Source organism: Cervus canadensis, chromosome 21, assembly GCF_019320065.1.
Source record: "Cervus canadensis isolate Bull #8, Minnesota chromosome 21, ASM1932006v1, whole genome shotgun sequence".
Taxonomy (NCBI): Eukaryota; Metazoa; Chordata; class Mammalia; order Artiodactyla; family Cervidae; genus Cervus; species Cervus canadensis.
The window spans coordinates 7,852,756-7,868,286 of record NC_057406.1 but is presented as its reverse complement, the minus strand read 5'-3'; the positions used below and the strand labels follow the sequence as shown (position 1 = coordinate 7,868,286).

Genomic DNA, 15,531 nt, shown 5'->3' with positions numbered 1-15,531 from the left:
TTTCAAATTATACCCAGAATACTTTTAACTTTGATATCAAAACAAAGATTTTTTTCAGCAAACCAAACTGAAATTCTCACAATTTCAGAGATCAAAAACCTGAAAATAGCCCACCTGTTTTCAAATTCAGTAACAAACAGAGTATACACTCCAGATTTTGAAATGAGCTACCCAAATTACTGATTACTTGTACTCATTTATACAGGGAATGATTTCTTAATGCTTATTAACAAGAATAAGTATAAGAAGCAAATGAATCAAATATACCACAAAAGGAAAAACACGGTATCTGAAGAAAAGAAAAAAAATTGTTTTCACAACTCTGTCTTCCTAGGATTCTGCAGGCCTTTTGTTACTGCTGTGTTAGCCTGTCTTAAACAAAGGGTGAGGAACTGCTCCAGCTCAGCCACTAGACGGTTGTGGAACTTCAAATCATTTAATTCCTCAGAGCCTCCCTTCAACTAAACAATGAGAGTTGGACTTGAGTCACTGAACCGCAGAACTGAAGGCAACTTCAGCAAATAGCTCCACCCAAGGCACCCTTGGTGGCTCAGATGGTAAAGAATCTGCCTGCAATGCAGGAGACCCAGGTTCAATCTTTGGGTCAGGGAAGTTCCCTGGGGAGAGGGCATGGCAACCCACTCCAGTATTCTTGCCTGGAGAATTCCATGGACAGAGGAGCCTGGCGGGCTATAGTCCACGGATTTGCAAAGAGTCAGACATGACTGACCAGCAAGTAAGGCACCCTGGCGGGTCAACCAATTTCTGCTTCAACACCTTTAGCGACATCGAGTTCACTTCTCTCTCCTCTTCACAGAAGTGACAAGTCAATAACTTTAAGAATTTTGCAGATTCTTTTGTGACTCAGTCACAAAAGTTCTCATTCTAGGTATTTTTACTTTGGGGCCTAGATCCACCTCTAAGCTCTCTTGAAGCCTGTGAAACTGTAAGAACTGCTTCTGACTAAACCCATTCTGCAGACAGAGGGCCCAGGATCAAGAGGGACAACAAGAGAGTATGAGATACCCTTAACACATTATTGACCAGAGACATATTAATGCCATAGGCATTAGTTTCTGCAAAAATACCCCGGTCAACAATGCGTTAACAGGCAAATTGTGTACCTCCTGAGGTCTTGTTTAACTGTGGAGTTCAACTAATAAAACCACTGCTTTCACTCCAACTGGTGAAATAAAATCTATCAAGATGTAGGTATCTGAACTGGAAAAAGTGATGCTGAAGCAGCAATGATTGACATCTAAATGCCTCCTTCTGAATACATCATTTTATATTCATTCATCTCTGCCTCCAACCTCATTCACTCATGTCAGTTCTATGTTACTGCCAAAAAGTAATCATGATGATGATGATGCATGTAAAGGTGTTCCACGGACTTGGCATATTTAAGGTTTTCGATCCTCAGAGCAGAATATAAAGCAGGCATCATTATCATCACCATTTTACAGTTAGTGAGTCACTGAGAAGATAAAGTAGCAGAAGTATCACAGTACCACACACAGAGCTGGCAAGCGGTGGAGCCAGGATTCGAACCCAGACGGTCTGGCTCTAGTATTTATCCTCTTAACTACTTACACTCTGTAACTGCTTATCTATCTCTCTGATAAGTGACTGTTTTCTTCAACATCAGAAAAATGACTCCACCTTCACCTTGTACATAAAGATCAAATATTTGTCCTTAGTGTCAATGCTGGTCTAGGCTACTTAAAAACATTCAGGTGGCCCTAATTCAGTATCCCTCTCCACAAATGAGCCTACCATGTCAAAGGCACACAGTAAGCACACAATAAACATTTGCAACTATCTATTCAAAAAATGAAAACTTCCCCAATTCCCTCATCATCCCAAAGGTAATCTTTCCCTCTTCTGAGTCCTTCCCTCCTCTCCCTCTTTCCCTCCCCTACCCCAGCACCCTGTGCTTTCTTCCAACACTTAGCTTTTTCTATGCTTCCCACGATGGCAGCCAGCCTCCAAGCTGACCCTCAATGACCCTTACCTTCTGGTATTTACATCCCTGTGCAATCGCTTCCTGCAACAAGTGGCCTACAGAATGCTGGAGAAAGGATGGTATGTGACTTCTGAAGCTAAGTCATAAAAGACGATGCGGCTTGGTCTACTGGATTACTCGCTCAGGGGGAAGCCAGTGGCCATGCCGGGGGCGGGCGGGGGCAGGCAAGTAGCTCTGTGGAGGGGCAAACATGCAGAGAAACAGAGACCTCCCTCCATAGCTGGCATCAACTTGCCAGCCATATTGATTAGCCTCCCTGACAGAGGATCTGCCAGCCTCAATCAAGCCTTTGGAGGACTGCAACCCAGGTGACATATTACTGCAATCTCTCGAGATCCCCTGAGCCTGAAACCACTCAGCCCATCTGCTCCTGAACTTCTAACTCACAGAACCTGTGAGAGGTAATAAATGTTTGTTGCCATCTTAAGTCCTATCTTTGGGGATAACTGTTACACGGCAATTGACAGCGGTAGACAGCTAATAGCAGACACTTATTCTCTAACACTGGAAGCTCCTTAAGAGATAGACTGTTTTCTCAATTCTCAAAGCTCCCTGAAGCCTGAGAAATAAACAGTGCCCATATTTGTTGAACTGTGCCAACAGACTATTCCCCTTTGTCCACTGTTTCTTTTCTTCCAAAACGTATCCATTTACAAACTATTCCCTATGCCTAAAGTACTTCATCTGTACTCTATCAATGTCCTCCCTTTTCTGTCTCAGAGGCCTTCTGAAATAGACTTCTGAGCAAATGCTATGTCCCAGAACCGCGCTTGAAGCTGACAACAAAACAAACATTCTTGCCCTTATGGAGCTTACAGTCCAGTATATGCCCTTGCCATGGTGGTCTCTCTAAATATAATACAACAATCTTTGTTAACAGGACTTCAAAATCCTAGTTTCCCCTTTGTAAAATTTAAGCATTCAAAAATTGTTTTACCCCTTTCATCGTGTCTATTTAATTGGCTAGATGTCTGCATATGTTTTTCTTTTACATTTAAATAAATATTGAAGCTGCAGTCTCAAGAAAAGTCCACACCTGTTTACTTCCTAAAGTGCCCCCGCTTAAATCTGTCTCCGTATTCTCCATTTTTACTGAATGTTTTCATGGGCCACAATTTTTAGTAAATGTCACATTTATAAGTGTAAAATAAATACCATTTGATTTTTTAAAAATAGCCTATATTTATTATACAAGTCCAAGCAACTCAATCAAATATGAATTTGTTTCACAGAAAGCAATTTTTAACTGAAGTATGTTGTATTATTTAGTACTTCTATAACAAAACAGAATGTTAAAAGAAAAAAAAAGCTCACTACACTTTTAAGTTAGGAATTCCAGTCCTGGCTCTGTCACTCACTGTGTAACCTTAGACAAATTATTTAACACCCTGAGCCTCAGTTTCCATATCCTGAAGTGGAAGTAAAATCTACCTCATAGAATTACTGTGAGGATTAAAGCAATGCATTAAAAGCCTAGCTTGATGCCTGTTACGTAGTGAGCATTGCAGAATGTCAGTTTTCTTTCCCCTTACCTAGGGCTTGTACTTATGGTCCAAACAGTTGTCAGTTTTCAAGTTTAGTTATTCCTCTCTGGAATGATCTTCCTCTCTTTTATCTAATGAATAAAAGATTCAGCTCAAAGGCCATCCTCTCCTTGAAAACCAAAGGAAAAGTTCCCCCGACTCTCCCACACAGTTCTGGGTTTGTCCTTGGAGTTTCTGTCAGTGTGTTATAGCTATCTGTCACTTTGTCTCTCCCACTAGACTGTGAGTTCCTCATGAGGAGGGAACATATACCTCACTCATTTCTTAACCTCAGCTTTTAGAAAAACACCTGGCACGTTACAGGCATGAAACAAAAACTGAATGAATGAATGAAGTCATTACTTAAGCAGTACCCATAATCACTCCTGGGTGACCAAACTTTGTGTTTTTGCCCTTTCTGGGCCGAGATGCTCCTCTGTACTTCTGAATCCCTTCCTCATGGCACTCGACATAGCACTAAAGACGCAGAAAGTCTGCAATAAATACTTTCGGCTTATGTGATACAGAATACTCTCACATGATTTCATGCTAAATAAAAAATGGTATCCTAATGGATGTGGCTTTTGGAAGCCTTTTTAAACAGGAGCTCTTCTTAAGAGTTACTGGCAAAGAACTGAAGCAAATGTTGGAACTATACTACAGCCGGTTTTCCTATGCATGTGTTTTTGAAAAAAGCAGTAATGGTTTGCTTCTTTCTAAAACATTTCATTAAGAAACTGAGGCTCATAAAGCCCTCTGATTCGCTGTGCAAAATGCGAACACCACCAGGCAAAATTTAGCTTAGTAACTTTCAGCCAAAGGTTCCCCACCCTACAGTCATAGGGCCGTGGGCCAGCTGGCTGTCACCTCATCTCTGGGAGGTGGCTGCTTTTCAACAGTAAAACTACATAAGTGAAATGTGGAGTCTGGGGGATCTTCCAAAGTAAGACATGCAAATTTAACTTCTTATTTTAAATAGAGATTCTGCTTCAGACCTTGGCTTCAGGTGGAAAAGACCCTGAAAAGAGCTCAAAAACTGGCAACTGGGGGGGGGGGGGGCATTTCAGACATCTTATGGATTTTAAAGTATGTAAACATATAGGACACTAGGTGTAATTTCACTGCTAGAGTTAAGTGACGTATTTCACATTCCTGTCTACACACACTTCATGCCAAGTATAGGGTGGTAAGCAGTTAACTGTCCACCAAACTGCCCTTTAGTTATGCTGCATAACAGAGAGAAAACAGAGAAACCCTGACAAAGCCAAGTTGTGCTGGGGCTTACACACACATGCTGGTCTATCACGGTTCTCAATATCATAAAAACAAACACTGCTTGGGCCTTTACTAAGGTGGGCAAGCGCGGTGTCAAACATTTTAACTCCTACAACGACCCCATGATGGATACTATTATTACCCCTAATTTTCAGATGAGGAAACTGAGGCCCAAGATTACACAGCTGGCAAACGGCAGGTTTGAGAGTCTGACTCGAAAACTCCAGCCCTAGCAACTACAGAGAATCAATGCTTCTGCATTCTCGCCAGGCTAGGGAATATACTAGAAGTGTCCTGACAAACATTTTGTTGGAGGGGAAAGTTTCAGATCTGCCACATCCCTTACACCTGGCAGCATTCAGGTAGCTACACAGGCGTCAAAAAGTCCAGGTGAGACGTCCTTGCTTGGGAATCCTGGGAACTGCACATGGATCCTAAGGGTCTGCATAAGATCCAGGAGAAAGCGCCCGACAAACACCTGGTCCCTGCAGTCACGAAACGCCCGAGACGCCGCGGGGGCGCGAAACTCCGTGCCTCCACACCCCCGCGGCCCGGCCCAGCCGCGCACAGGTGCACCGACCGCCCGCGACCCCACGCCGCCGGCCCCGGCTCTACGACCCCAGCCTGGGGAAGCGGGGCGACGGTGGGGAAGCGGCCGAGGGGCGAGGACGGCCCACAGCCCGACCCCCGGAAGGCGCGCGTGGCGGGGTCGCCCGAAGAAAGGATGCTCGGGGCGGGGCCGCGGTGGGGGAGGGGTCCCCTGCCCGGACTCTCACTCACCGCCTCGATCTCCTCCCGGGCCGGGCTCCGCGGCGGTACCCGCTCCGGCTCTCAACCGCGCGTGTCTCCTCCCGAGGCTCAGCGTCCAGCTGGGACGCGCGGGGCTGTGGAGAAGTCGGCGCGAGCGGAGGGCGTGCAGCGAGCGGAGCTGAGAGGGTGGGAAGGATGGGACGGTCGCGCTCACCGCTGCCGCCGCGGGGACACCACAGACACGGCCTCGGCCGGCTCCTCTCAGCCACGGAAGCTGCGGGCCCTCCTACCACACCCGCCTCCCGCCTCCCGCCCCCCGCACCACGCCACGCCCGCTGGAGGAGTGACAGCAGTGCTGACCAATCAGAGGCCTCGTGGAGGCCGGGAGCCACGGACTAAAAGGAGGGCGGGGACGAGAGGGCTACAAGGGAGGCTAGCGTGGCGGCGGGACTTCCTGTGACTGACGGCCCAGCGCAGCCAATGGGCAACGGGGAGATGACCTCACTGTAGAGGGAAGTCTGGAACTGGCGGAGTGGCGGTGAGGAGGTGGGAGGAGGTCGGAGACGAGCCGGAGGCGGGGCGCTGGGGCCTTAAAGAGGCAGCAACTCACTGGTCATCCAGTCAAGGGAAGGGCGGCGGACCCGGCCAGACCTGGCCAAGTTGCCAAGGGGTCAATCCTCCCAGCGTTTAGTGCATTAATCCTCTAGACCCCATTACAATCCTTCTAGGGGGCTGAAGGATCCCCGCCTGGGGCTCATAAATCGATTACTTACTTTCACGCTTCCCAAAAGGAGACACAATAAATTCCGCACTGGCCTGGAGCCCTGAATTCCCGTTACAGCCCCCGCCCCACCGAAGCCCGTCGTCTCGTTTCTTTGAGTCAGTTTCCACTACAGTAAAGGGGAGGATACCGGCACCCACCTACCCCATCTTTACCGGCCCAGGATGTTGAGATCATTAACAGCAAAAGTGCTTTGGGCTTCAAGAAGAAAAACAGAATTAACCCAAAAGCCTGTATCAGGAGACTTCAGGAAGAGCATCCGTAAAAGGGAGGACTGCACTAGACGACTCTTGTGATTCTATAATTATAAGATGCTGATTGATGTCCTGCTCTATCCGGCATCCACTCTCATAGCAAATGGGTGTGGGGTTGGGGGCGGTGCGGGGGTGGGGGGGGGTGTGTGTGTCCTGCGTTAGGCGCAAAGGCCACACAGGGACTTGGTCCATGACTTCAACAAGGAGAAAGAAAGCGGGCTAAAAGGGAGAGAGAAACAAGGAAAGCCAGGTTCGCTGCGGTAAGTGCCTTGAGGGAAGCAAGCCATTTGCTTCCCCTCCCCCCAGCAATGGGCGGGAGCCCAGAAAAGGCGAAATAACTCCAACTTGGCCGGGTGGAAAGAGGGGGAAGTGCTTTCCCGAAAGCTTCCTGGGGATGGTGTCACCAGACAGAGTAAGGAGGGGGGAGTAACCTGCAGCTACAGGAAGAAGGGGCTAGACCATTCTTGCAGGTTTAGGAAGGAGCGGCGTGATGACACAGAGGCCGAAAAGAGGCAGATCGTTTTACACCCCAGAGGAATTCTTACTACACCCCCTGCTCTCCCCCAAAAGCCTCCAGAGGCTGCCCATTGGTGTCACTCTCAGAGGAAAGGCAGGAGAGGGTGCCTCTCCCCCTCCGACTGCTGCAAAAGCTGAAGGGGCCCTGGGTCTTCCCAGTTATTCATCTATCTTGTCAGTTTCAAGTTCAGTATCACTGCAGTCATAGAATCTTGTAGTTCCAGGCAGGAGCCCTGTGGTCCTTTAGTCACATACCTTCCTCCAAGGCAAGAATTCCTCCATGAAAGTCCTGATAAAATTATTTATTCAGCAAATATTTCTTGAGGGGGTAAGACAGACGAGGTCATCACTGCCCTGCGGGTGCTCTCTCACCGAACTGGGGGACGTGAAGGCACAGGCTGAGGTGACCAGGCAGATGATCCCCAGCAGCATGACTAGCTAGAGGGCCCGGAGGTACGAGGCAACAGCCCTGCCAGTGGAAATCACCAGGGTTGGGCCGGTTTCCCCAAGGCAAGACCTGGCCGGCACGTTCCCGACGGAGTCTACCTACACTCGGCCTTCAGGAGACAGCCGGGGGGAGAGGGAAACCCAGCTGTGTGTTTTGTTGGGTTGTTTTTTCACTTTTTGGCCACACACCATGGCACGTGGGGTGTTGGTTCCCCAACCAGGAATCGAACCCACGCTACCAGCATTGGGGAGCAGAGTCTTAACCACTGGACGACTGGGGAAGTCCCACAGCGTGTGTTATTAGCCATGAGCAGGGTAACATCCTACTCAGCTTCCCAAACATGGCAAACTCACCACCTCTCAGGCCTCTTCTTCTCTTAAGACAACTTAAATTGTATACATACATGTGTGTGTGTGTGTGTGTGTGTGAATATCATATATATGGTGTGCATATATATTTCTTATGGATGATCTGCCTCCCTCTAGTTTCTGACCGTAAATCCTAACGTCATGCCCTGAAGATAACACAGAGCACGTCTAATCCCACTTTGTCATGACAACATTCCAAATATTTGAAGATGACCAGCAAGCTGCCTTTCCCACACCCTCTTACCAGTCCCCAAAACAACAGGGATTAAGTCCTCCTTGTCACCATTCCTCAGACGATGGTTTCCACACACCACACTATCCTAGTGACTCGGCAGGGGGGGGGACATCTTCAGTTTGTCAGGCTCTATTAGGGATACAGACATGAAGATAGAAATGGCTGGTGGTGGGTTTTATTTATTTATTTTTTTATTGGTAATGCAATGCAGGAAGGTTTTCACAAAAGTAAGTAAAATAATGAATCTTGTATCTAGAGCAATTAATGGTTTCTGCTTTCAATTTGACTCTTGTTTTTTCTCTGGATTATACTGTGGGGCTTCCCAGGTGGCGCTAGTGATAAAGAACCCTGCCTACCGATGCAGGAAACTCAAGAGACATGGGTTCTATCCCTGGGTCGGAAAGATCCCTTGAAATAGGAAATAGCACCGCACTCCAGTATTCTTGCCTGGGAAATCCCATGCAGAGGAGCCTGGTGGGCTACAGTCCAGTTGGACACGACTGAGCACAAGCACATCAGGGACATGTGTTATTTTTGTCCTTCCATCAGACATCTTCTCTTCTGGAAAGAGGACCCTAATTTTCCCCTGGGGACCCACTCCTCCCCACACTTGGCTAAGGAGCTGACTCTAACCCAGTCCTGATCAAAGCACTGCTCTCCCCTCCCCACCTCCACCATCTGCAGAGACTGATTTAGAGAAAGGCAGGTAACCCAAGGCAGTACAATCAGAATTCCTGGGCCCTTTGTTGAAACTATCAGGAAGGAGAAGTTCTTGCAGTGAGGCTGCCGAATGGTCCAGTTCTGCACCTGGGACTGACCCGGAGACCACAGGAAATAACGTACTTGAGAATAAAGTCCAGGTGAGAACCTGTGAACTATCAGAGCTGAGACACCGTAAAGGCCACAGCAGGTGACGACTATTGGAGAGCCTGGGTCCAGCCATTTTCTGGCTGACTTCACAGATGTCTGAAGTCAGGGTCCTTAGAGCCTGCCTGTAAGGGAGATTTGGGATTATTGAGGGAGGAAAAATATATAAGGGAGGAAGCTGAACAGGGAAAGGAAAAGAGCCAAGTAAGGCTCAAATCATACTTTGGCCTGATCCACCCCAGAGAGCTCTGGAGCATAAATCACGCCACGTGGTTATCCTCACCATGGGGCCACTTTGTGTTCCCCAATATCACTCAGTCACTAGCCATGGGCTCTGAAGGGGTTAAGTTCACCAACGCTAGTCCCTTCAGCTGAGGGCAATTCTCCAGAATTTGGGGCATCTGGGAACCCTTTGCTGCCAGTACAGCAGCTGGGGGATGGGTGAACTGGCCCGTTAAGGAAACTTGGAAGGGGCACTATTTGGGTCTAACCCTGGGGGCCAATTCATTCCCTTCCCACTTGGGTTTTCGTTCACTGAAGCCAAAATGTGACGACCTTAAACACCCAGGTGTGATGAGACCAGCACAGGGCATAGAGAAACCTTGGCCTTCCTTGGTCTGACCCCTCCATCCATGAGCACGCTTCAAGGTTACATTACCAGGTTTAATGGCTGCCCTGACCCTTTGGCTCAAACTAACTTTGTAACCAATCTTTTCCACCTTCTTTCCTTTAATCCTCCCCCGCCCCAGTCTCCTACTAAGCCAATTCACTCTTTTTTTTGTACACCTTTAATTACTTAACACAAATATGGGATTTTTAGCTTAACCCTCCTAGTAATTAGCAGTAGTTGTCATTTCTTGCATTTCCATCCTTTGCTGCAAATTGCTGTAAACACAGGCCAATTCAATTCTGTCACCCATCTAACTTGCCACTTCTAATTTTGCTGCTGTTGCTGAAATGGGCAAATCCAATGACAGAAACCTTCAACAAACTGCTGGAGACCCATTTTCCCCTCCTTCTCATCTGCCAATCCATCACCCTGAAAGATTTACTCCACCTGTCATTTTCCTTGCTGTCTCTCTTCCTGGGGAATCTCTCCAAAGGCATTTCCCAGGTCTTTTTTGTTTGTTTGTGTTTTTTAGCCACACCACATGGTTTGTGGGCTTACCTGGTAGCTCACTTGGTAAAGAATCTGCCTGCAATACAGGAGACCTGGGTTCGATCCCTGGGTCAGGAAGATGCCCTAGAGAAGGGAACGGCTACCCATTCCAGTATTCTTGCCCGGAGAATTCCACGGACAGAGGAGCCTGGCATGCCGCAGTCATGAAGTTGCAGAGAGCCAGACATAATTGAGCAACTAACACTTTCATGGTTTGCAGGATATTAGTTTCTGACCAGGGATTGAACCTGGGCCACAGTACTGAGAGCATGAAGTCCTAACCACTGGACCACCAGGACACTTCCATTTCCCAGGTCTTGACCAGCCCTACCCTCAGCTCTTCTTGCTTTTCCCTGTTTCTTCCTAAGTCTTTCTTCAGGTTGGTCCCTCTCCCTAAATACCTTCTCTTGTATCTTTATGTGTTCGTATCCCAGCTCACATTCCACTTCCTCCAGGAAGCCCGCCACTCTTCCTCCAGTCTAAATGAATCCTTCCCTTCTCTGATAAGCCATGGTTCCAGAGTGTCAAGCACACTGCTAAGCATTCTGAGTGCACTGTCTTCTTTCATTCTTGTGGTAACCTTAGGTAGGTGCTGTTGTGATCCTCATTGCTCCATGAGGAAACCGAGACCGAGAGGTTAATTAAGGAACTCGATTTGCTATCATACAGCCAGAAACTACCACAGTCAGGGTACAGATACTAAAATGAAAACTCTGGCTAAAATTCAATAAACATTTGTTGGCTACACAGAAGGAACTAGAGGAGATATTAAAAAGTGAAATAGACAGTCCTGGCCTGCAATCAAGAACAGGGACTCTCAGTTCAGTTCAGTCACTCAGTCGTGTCCAACTCTTTGTGGCCCATGGACTGCAGCATCACCAACTCCCAGAGCTTGCTCAAACTCATGTCCATTGAGTCAATGATGCCATCCAACCATCTCATCCTCTGTCATCCCCTTCTCCTCCTGCCTTCAGTCTTTCCCAGCATCAGGGTCTTTTCCAACGAGTCAGCTCTTCGCATCAGGTGGCCAAAGTACTGGAGCTTCAGCTTCAGCATCAGTCCTTCCAATGAATGTTCAGGACTGATTTCTCTCAGGATGGGCTGGTTGGATCTCCTTGCAGTCCAAACTCTCAAGAGTCTTCTCCAACACTACGGTTCAAAAGCATCAGTACTTCAGTACTCAGCTTTCTTTATAGTCCAACTCTCACATCCATACATGACTACTGGAAAAACCATAGCTTTGACAAGACGGACCTTTATTGGCAAAGTAATGTCTCTGCTTTTTAATATGCTGTCTAGGTTTATCATAACTTTTCTTCCAAGGAGCAAGCGTCTTTTAATTTCATGGCTGCAGTCACCATCTGCAGTGATTTTGGAGCCCCCAAAAATAAAGTCTTTCACCATTTCCATTGTTTCCCCATCTATTTGCCATGAAGTGATGGACCAGATGTCATGATCTTAGTTTTCTGAATGCTGAGTTTTAAGCCAACTTTTTTACTCTCCTCTTTCACTTTCATCAAGAGGCTCTTTAGTTCTTCGCTTTCTGCCATAAGGGTGGTGTCATCTGCATATCTGAGGTTATTGATATTTCTGCTGGCACTATAAATGGCACCAATCTGAACAATGCTGTAAGGCTGGTAGAAATGAAATAAGAGAAGGGAGAGCTCGTGTCTGGTAGAACCCAGTAAGATCACGTGAAGGAGTTTAGGTTTGAAAGCAGGGAGTGAGGTGCGGCCCTCCAGCTTAGGGAACACTGTGAGGAACAGCATGGAGGAAGGACAACATGGGGCATATCTGAGCAAGGGAGTTGTCTGGCTTGTTTGAGAGATAAGGCTTTCAAGCCTTGGCAGAGGCCCTGTTGTAAAAAGGAAAGAATGCCAAGACCAGACGGGCATTGAGCTTCTGAAAACAGGATCCAAACTGTGTCTTAAGAGTGACCTGATAGTTGATTGGATTGGAAGGAGACTGAAATGGGGTTGAGGTGATAAGTTAGGAGACCACAACTCTTGTTTTCCAATCAAGAGTTAAATTAGGATCCATTAGGGCACTGGCAATGGCCTTGGATTATTTTTTCCCCTGTATTCTGTAACCACTTTGTCTTTGCTTGTCCCCAGAGATCATAACATCCTTGAGAAGTGTCAAGCACTTGAAAAAAATGTACCCATAATTGCTAAACTGCTAACAATTTCTTGATAGTTAATAAGCACTCAGCAAATGCTGTTGTGATTGAATTGAATGCATGAGCAGGGTGATAAAAATTCTGGGGCTCTGTTTAAATGGTTTCATAGGAACTCAGGCCATGCCTGCAACCCTCTGCAGTATTATGTATGTGCTTAGTTACTCAGCTGTGTCTGACTCTTTGCGGCCCTCATGGACGGTAGCCCTCCCGGCTCCTCAGTCTGTGAGATTCTCCAGGCAAGAATACTGGAGTGGGTTGCCATGCCTTCCTCCAGGGGATCTTCCTGACTCAGGAACTGAACCCAGGTCTCCTGTGTCTCCGGCATTGCAGGCAGATTCTTTCATTCAGCACCTACTAGGTACATCATTCTTTCATTCAGCTCCCCCAGTGGTAGGTACTGACATCATGTTCATCTTGTTTTTTAGTCGCTAAGTTGTGTCCAACTCTTTGTGGCCCTGTGGATTATAGGCTTCTCTGTCCATGGGATTGCCTAGGCAAGAATACTGGAGTAGGCTGCCATACCCTCCTCCAGGGGATCTTCCCGACCCAGGGACTGAACCCAGGTCTCCTGCATTGCAGGCGGATTCTTTACCTACTGAGCCACCTGGGTAGCCCCATACCAGGACGACCCCAGGCAAATCCAGAGGGTTGGTCACCCTATCATGATTCCTGGCCCCACATTACACAAGCCAGGATTTAAACTCAAGTCTGACCAGCTCAAACCCCCATGGGAGTTTCTTCTGGCTTTCTGATCATTGCAGCCAATATAAATATTCTTACTTGGATATTCTGGGGACAGAATCCAAGCATACTCTTATATTGAATTTGGCTCATGTATTTGGAGCCTCCTGGAGACAGTCCCTTGTAGAGAGACAGCGAATCACAAAATGGATGGGTTTTTGTCAGAGAAAAGGAATCCAGCCTGGGGAACATCTTCCCGGCTGACACCTTGAGAGTTCGGCTTTATCAACGGTTCTTTGGCGCCTCCTGGTGGTGAAAAGTTGTTAGTAGCCCCTTACTCAGACGAAAGAACACGTAAAAGGGTGAGAGTGAAACCCAACTGAAACTTCTTACAGCTTGGGGAACATAAAGATTTTGCTTCAAAAATAAAAACTAGCAGAGACTTTTCTTTCTTTTTTTCTTAAATGAAAGCTGACCAACCACGCTGTCATAGGCTAGGGCGAGGAGAATCAGACGCAAACTTCAAGTGGACGCCAAAAGAAAACCCTCAATAATCAAGACAATAATTAAAAAAAAAAAAAAGAAAATGAAATTAATGGCAAAAATGATGAGCAAAATATCCAAATTTCAAATACAGAACAGACAGGCTCTGACCATGCATTTGCCCTGCCACGTCTCACTGGCCTTGCCCCAGTCCTGTGAGCACTGGCCCAGGACCCTGGAACCCCAGCCCCTTCGAGAAGCTCTGGGTGGAGGGCTCCTGACGATGGCCCTCAAAACCTCACCACGGGAAATGGAAGTGGTACCTTCAGATGTTCCCGCCAAAGAAATTTCATAGAAAGGATTACATGCCCTGCTAGGAGAAGCCAGAAAGCCTGCAGCAAGCATGAAGTTTCCTTAAGGCTCTTGTTTGGGCATATTTTGAATTCGATGTCATAATATATCCATATTTGATTTTGTTCTGTTTCCTTTTATCGACATATAGACACTTCAGAAGTGTACAGAGAAGGGATATTATCATGACCTTATAGCGCAAAGGATTTTCACAAGCCAACACACACTTAACCGGCACCCAGATCAAGACAGAGAACAAGACCAGAGTCCCCGTCATGCCCCCTCTGTTCACTGCCACCCCGAGGTACCTCTGTCTTGATGTCAACAGCATAGATTAGTTCCATTTTTGTTCTGTGTATAAATGAAATTATACACTCCAAGGTATGTTAAGTCTGGTTTATTTTACTGTGAGCTATGTTAGTGATATTAGGCCATAATCTTTGTGTGTGATTACAGTTTGTTCATTCTCATTACATGGTATGAATCTATTAAAATAAATTTATCCAGTCAGCTGACATGGGTTGTTTCAGCGTGTTGTTTCCGCACACTGTGCTGCTATGAATATTCGTATCCACGTCTTCTGTTTAACATGGACATGTCTACAACAGCCAGGTTCAGCAGAACTTTCTACCTGACCCATAGACCTGCGAAGGCTTCCCTGGTAGCTCAGCTGGTAAAGAATCCGCCTGTAATACGGGAGACCCTGGTTGGATTCCTGGGTCAGGAAGATCCCCTGGAGAAGGGATAGGCTACCCACTCAAGTATTCTTGGGCTTCCCTGGTGGCTCAGAAGGTAAAGAATCCACCGGGAATGCAGGAGACCTGGATTCCATCCCTGGGTTGGGAAGATTCCCTGGAGGAGGGCATGGCAACCCACTCCAGTATTCTTGCCTGGAGAATCCCCATGGACAGAGGAGCCTGGTGGGCTACAGTCCATGGGGTTGCAAAGAGTCAGATATGACTGAAGCAATAAGCGGCAGCATAGACCTGTGAGCCAGTGAATTATAGAGCGGCTTGGTTTGTGGAATTATTGTAGCAGTAACTAACTCATAGTATACCCTTTTAAAGTCATAAAAATTAATTCTTAGCAAAACAGATATTAAAACGCAAAGATGATTCACCTTTATTGAAATAGAAAAAATGCACACACATGCCTATATTTCTGCTGAGAGTGCATTTGCTGGGTCATAGGGGAGGCATAGTTTCAGCTTTAGTATCTACTACTGGTTAGCTTTCTAAAGTAATTGGAGCAACTGTCACTCAGAGAGTTCTTGTTCCTTCATATCTTTGTCTAGACTTTATGTTTTTTTATCCTTTTTACTTTCAAGTGGAGTGGTATTATACTGTAGTTTATTTGCATTTCCCTAGAGAGTAATGAAGTTAAGAACCTTTCTGTATTTGGCATTTGTATAGCTTCTTTTCTGAAGTGTCTGTTTGAATCTTTGCCCATTTTTCTCTTGGGTTTTCTATCTTTCCCTTATTGATTTGTAATTCTTTTAAAATTCTGACTTTGAGACCTTTATCAGATATATACAGAGAGAATATTTGTGAGTTGTCTTTTTGCTCCCTTAATGGTGTCTTTTGATGAATACAGTTTCTTAGTTTTCATAGAATTCATTAAAGGTTTTTTTCATTC

General features: G+C 46.5%; 1 long non-coding RNA gene across 1 annotated transcript in view; it reads right to left on the bottom strand.

The window, feature by feature from the left end:
• LOC122423426 overlaps window positions 1-5,898 on the bottom strand; it is a 79,530-nt gene extending 73,632 nt beyond the window's left edge. The window contains exon 1 of the long non-coding RNA XR_006264154.1: window positions 5,605-5,898. This is a non-coding gene — a long non-coding RNA (uncharacterized LOC122423426). The remainder of the gene's footprint in view (window positions 1-5,604) is intronic.
• Between the last annotated feature and the right edge of the window lie 9,633 nt (window positions 5,899-15,531).